We start from the raw sequence: 5484 nt of genomic DNA, 5'->3' as shown, positions 1-5484 counted from the left end.
TGTTGGGAAAACGTGTTGCTTAGGTATTACAGGGCATGAAAACTTTGCACTATCCTTGGATCCCTAGTTATATACAGCTAACAATAGCATATTGGGATAGTGGAATACTAATTCATGCATACTAATTAACTAATACTAATTACCGGATACTACATTTCTCCTTTTTTTCCAAAGATAGGAAATAATTAAAATATAAAACTACTATTAAACTGTTAGAATGTCTTTTAGTCCCTATCAGTTCCCTTAAATATAGATTATAAGTAAGTAACCCCTTTTTTTTTTACCATTTTCTGCTTTTGCTAAATAATGTTGATACTTAAATGTTCACGTTATGTAGTCTGTCAAATATAATGGTTTTTTTCTGTTCCTCGTTGATCTTCTTAGTGGTTGTAGTTTCTCAGGTGGTGGTAATTCAAGTTGTGGTTTATCATCTTGTTGAGTTTCAGCCTGTTGAATTTCCATTCCTGGGGTGTTTCTAGTTTCTTCTCCTTTGTTGGTACTTGCGTTACTCTCTGCGTGCTCTTGATGCTCTGTTTCATTTTCGCCAAAATTCTTCATCAAGGTTTCTCTCTCATTCTCTGAAATTATTTCTTCTTCATCTGTTCGTCCTCGATGTTCATTTCCACGGACTAACATGTTCACAAGCTTGTACTGGCTGGCGTCGCGATAGACTTCTCGACCATCTTTAATCCGTCTAGCTGCGATGCTTGATCCATTAACACGAGTTCGATATAGATTGCTGGCTCGTATGCTGTTGACCACTTATTTGTCTTCTTCTGCTTCAGGAGAACATGGTCACCAACAATGAAGTTATGCTCTTTAACGTTTCTTTTGTGAGCTGTGCGGGTCATCTTTTCTTTGTATGCCCCATCCTTCCTGTTAATTGTAGCATCCTCTGAATTTTAGGATCTGATGAACTGGCTTGATGGTCCAATTTGGTCCTCACTAGTCTATTCATCATTGCTTCATATGGTGTTGCACCGGTGGCTGGATGTGGTGTCGATCGAAATCCAGTCAGCATTTCTTGAATTGCTATGGTACTACTCTGACCTTGTAGTGTGCGATCTTCTCTGTCTTGTTCAGAAGTTTCATGAAACTTTCCGCTTCACCATTTGCTCGTGCATGTCCTGGGGTAACCCGATGATGTTGGAATCCTTCGGTCCTCGCCAAATTCGGCAAATTCTTTGGATTGGAATGGTGGTCCATTGTCACTTTCAAGATATCTAGGAGTTCCATGAGTGGCAAACATGGTTTTCAGCTTCTCTTTCGTTTGTGAGAAAGATGTAGAACTAACTCTTGCAACTTCAGGGGTATCTAGTCCTTTTGTCGATAGCTACAAGGTTATAATGGCCATCGGGATAGGTCCTCCAAGTCCACAGCGATTACGTCCCATGGTTTCTTCGGTATCGCCGTCGGTTTTACTGGTTTTGCTGTGTTGCTTTGTTGTGACTTGGCATTAAACATTGCCCAACGATCTGTTCCATTGTATTCATAGTCGGAAACCAATACTTCTCGCGAAGCATTTGTTTAGTTTTGGTCATGCCCAGATGTCCTAAGTGATGTGCTGCTCTGACAACTTTCCTCTGTAATCGTGTGGGAATAACAATCTGGTCCATCCGGAAAATAATGCCATTGACAGAGTACGCTCGTACCGTATACATAGAAAGGACTGATGTCTGGATCCTTCCTGTATTGCTCCGTCTCCTCTTAAGATTCTCTCTGACAGTTTCTGGAGTTGGGTATCTTCCTGCGTCTCTTCTAGAATTTGATCAACACGACAGCATGTTCTTCAGTAATAACCTGTTTCACAACTTCCTCTATGGTGTCTCGACTTGTCTCTGGTAGTGGGTGTCTTGAAGGAAATCGAGTGGATCTGCTTCATTCTTGCCTGGATTGTATACAAGTTCGAAGTCAACATCCTGCATACCCATCACCCACTTCTCAATTCTTGGGGGCAGCTTGATGGTAGCCTTGTTAAATAGTGGAATTAATGGCTTATGTGCAGTGATGATCTTGAATCTTGGTGCTCCGAGGAGATAAATACTAAATCTGTTCTTGGCCCAGTGTACTGCTAAGGCGTCCTTCTCGGTCTGACTATACCGTTTCTCTACTTCCGTCATCGTGCGACTAATAAAATGAACTGGCTGCAGTCCCTTCTTGGTTTCCTGAAATAGTCCCGCAGATAGTCCCTCGTGATAGCTGGCTTCGACTCTCACAATTATTGGTCTAGTTGGGTTAAAGAAAGCCACAGTGCTTTCGCTGGTGATGCTCTCTTTAACTTTTCTGAATGCTTCTTCTTCCTTCGATCCCCAATGGAATTTAATGTCTTTGTGTATTAATGCTCTCAGCGGTGCAGTAATCGATGAATATCGAGGGATAAACTTCGACAATAGCTTGTCATACCCAAAAACTTCGCACAGCCTCTTTTGACTCAGGTGCTTTGCTTTCTTGCACTGCTCTAATCTTTTCAGGGCTTGGTTTAAGTCCGTTTGAGTGAATCGGTGTCCATAAAAGTCGATTTCTTTGACACCAATTGGCATTTCTCGAGGTTGAATGTGATTCCAAAATCAGCCGCTCTCTGCAAACGGTTTCCAATGCTTTGTCATGCTCCTCAGTATTTCTTCCCCCGATCAGGATGTCATCCCGCTGGCTAAGACATCCCTGGATGTCCCCAAATATCCGGTACATTGCTTCATCAACAGGTCCTGCGATGATTTCGCCCGAAGATCAATCTCTTTGCTCTCATATTGCCCCACGGGGTGCTGAAGGTTGCAATCATTCTTGACTCAGGATCCAACAACAACTGGTGGTAGCCCTGTCTCATATCCAGTTTGGGAACACGGAACAGTCGTGGAACTTGTAATGAAATCTTCAACGGTGGGCCCTTGAATTATGCGTGTCTCTCCATGAACTGGTTGGGTACTCTTAGGTCGACGCTGGCTCGAATCATATGTGGCTCCAGTTGATCCTTATCTGTCCCACTGAACCTTGGCTTTGGTTGCACTACGAGTGGCGAACACCATGTCACTGGTTCACCATCTGGCACTTCTTCAAATATATCCTCTTTAATACATTGTTCCAGCCATTTCTTCAAGGGTTTCTGTTGATAATAAGGAACTGGTCTCGGCTTTTGAGCAACTGGAACTGCTTCTGGCTTCATACTAAATTTGGTATAAAAGTTCTTATCATTCTTTATGTCTCTGATCATCCCAATGCCTTTGAATACTTGATTATACCGATCTGTGATTTTCTTGATTCGTGGACTGCAGTCTTTACTCATCATGACTGTTTTAATTCCCTGTGCTGGATCTGCGATTCTCATGTTGTTCTTTTCCGCGAACGAGCCATCCTCCCTGATCTGCAGCATTCCAAGTTTGAATAAGGTATTCTTGCTGATAAGTGGAGGTGAATTTATTCTGCCCTTGACTACGACAAATCTTGTCACCGTCCCACATGTTCTATTCTTAACCGTCGCCTTGAATTCTCCTTTCACAACCAGCTTGCTTTGCAACGTACTCAGTTTTGTCTGACTGGGTTGTAGCGTTGGTTGGTCTTTACCACACCGGTTCACTAGTGCCCTGAATTGGTGCTCATCCATCAAATTAACTTCAGCTCCACTGTCCGGTTCGGCTCTGACTTCAACATCATTAATATGTATAGTCACGGTCTTGTTTTGATTGTTCCCTCGAATTCTCTTAACTTGCTTGAGATGTCTTACCACTTGACCGAAAAATTCGTCATCGGAACTTGTTGCAGTATCTGTTGCGTCTTCCGACATTTTCTTGATTGATCGTTTTTGCTTTTGGGAACCTTGTTGGTCGATCTCACGCTCGTGACTCGATTTTCTCCGATCGCCTTTTTGCGTATCCGATTTACTTGATCTGCAAACTATCGCGAAGTGATTGTACTTTTGACACTTCTTGCATTTCTTGCCATACGCCGGACAATTCTCTCCACTGATGTGAGTCCTTGTTTGTCCACAGTAATTACATGGCTGTGTTCGACGTCCCAACGGTTTTCCCACATACGGTGTTCGTCTCCTCTTATGTCGTCTCTCGTTGTTCACGAACTTCACCTCTTCATGTCCGGGTAATTTCATATCGCCTACTTGAAGCGATGTATCCTCCATTTGCGCCGCTTCCATGAGAAATTGTGACAAATTCCACTTCTTGTTGATAGCCTTTTGGATCAATACCCGATTATGAGTCGTTTGAATGAGGTGTTCTAAGATTCGTTCGTCAGAATTCCCTTCGAATTCACAATCATTAGCCTTCTCTCTCAGTCGACTTGCATATGCCGCTATTGTTTCGCCCTGATTTGGTCGGAGTTTAAGGAATAAATATCTGGCGTGATGTTTGTTTTTCTTGGGTGTGAAATAGTCGTTTAGTTTTGTCCTCAGTTTGTCGAATTCATCGAGTTCCCCTGCCGGATTAGGTAAGCTTTTCTCAAGCCTAGCTATTTCTTTACCGCCATAAATAATTAGGGCGTCTTTCTTGTCAATCGGGTCGCTTATTTTGAAATAACGAAGCTCTCGTTCGATTTCTTCTAACCAATCGTCCCACGCTTTACCCGTAGTAATCTGATCACTCCTGGTGCAAAAGGTCGTATTTTGAGGTCCTTGTTTCTGTTATAACACGAATAGTCGATGCTTCGGCACTTGCTGCTGCTGTTGTTCGCTATTAGACATCATTTGTTGATTTATTCGAATGTTCTTAACGTTCTTAACCGAAAACTATTCCATATTTCGCTGCTCAAGGCGGATCTTTACTTACTCTAAGAGTTTTTTTTTTATCCTCGTCGCCAATGTAATGACCTCAACTCACCGAACATATAAGAATGTTTAATACAAAACATAGGATCCTTTTTATATACAGCTAACAATAGCATATTGGGATAGTGGAATACTAATTCATGCATACTAATTAACTAATACTAATTACCGGATACTACAGTGTCAAAGCGCCCATACACGACCACATCATCTTGTTAAACGGCGAAATAGCAGTGATATTATTAAAATAACCAGAATCAACATGTATTAATATATTCTTACCCCAATTGAATCTAAACTTAATCGAACAGCATGAAAACAACGGTTTTTTTTGCTCTTGGAGGAATTGCCGTATCATGCGAGCGAAATCGAATCGCGCATCGCAAAATTAGCCAAAGCTGTACACCACAACACCGCGGAAAAACGTCTGCGCACGCGCCGAAATATCAAAATTTATGGTAAATCTAAATATCAACTTTTGGAAAACATGCCCATTATTTGATAAAATATAAGTTAAGAAAAGGCAAAAATATACAAGACGGCCAGACAGAACATAAATTAAAAGCCTTCTAGCATTTAGAGTATCGAACGAACTGGAATTCACGGTAAATTTTCCTTTTTTTACGGGTGGCTTTAGAATATTTTCGAAAACAAAAGTTTAAACCTAAAAGTTAAGAAAACCCGCGGAAAGTTAAGCTTTCTAATATATTTAA

The 5484-nt window shown here is 41.5% G+C and overlaps 1 pseudogene; it reads right to left on the bottom strand.

Moving 5' to 3' along the window:
* Nucleotides 1-324: 324 nt before the first annotated feature.
* On the bottom strand, nucleotides 325-1092 carry LOC114525585 (annotated as a pseudogene).
* Between the last annotated feature and the right edge of the window lie 4392 nt (nucleotides 1093-5484).

This window comes from Dendronephthya gigantea, unplaced genomic scaffold (assembly GCF_004324835.1).
Source record: "Dendronephthya gigantea isolate DGI-Jeju-01 unplaced genomic scaffold, DenGig_1.0 000035F, whole genome shotgun sequence".
In the NCBI taxonomy this organism is placed as follows: domain Eukaryota; kingdom Metazoa; phylum Cnidaria; class Anthozoa; order Malacalcyonacea; family Nephtheidae; genus Dendronephthya; species Dendronephthya gigantea.
Note: the sequence above shows the minus strand (reverse complement) of the source record. Positions and strands in the feature narration are given on the sequence as shown.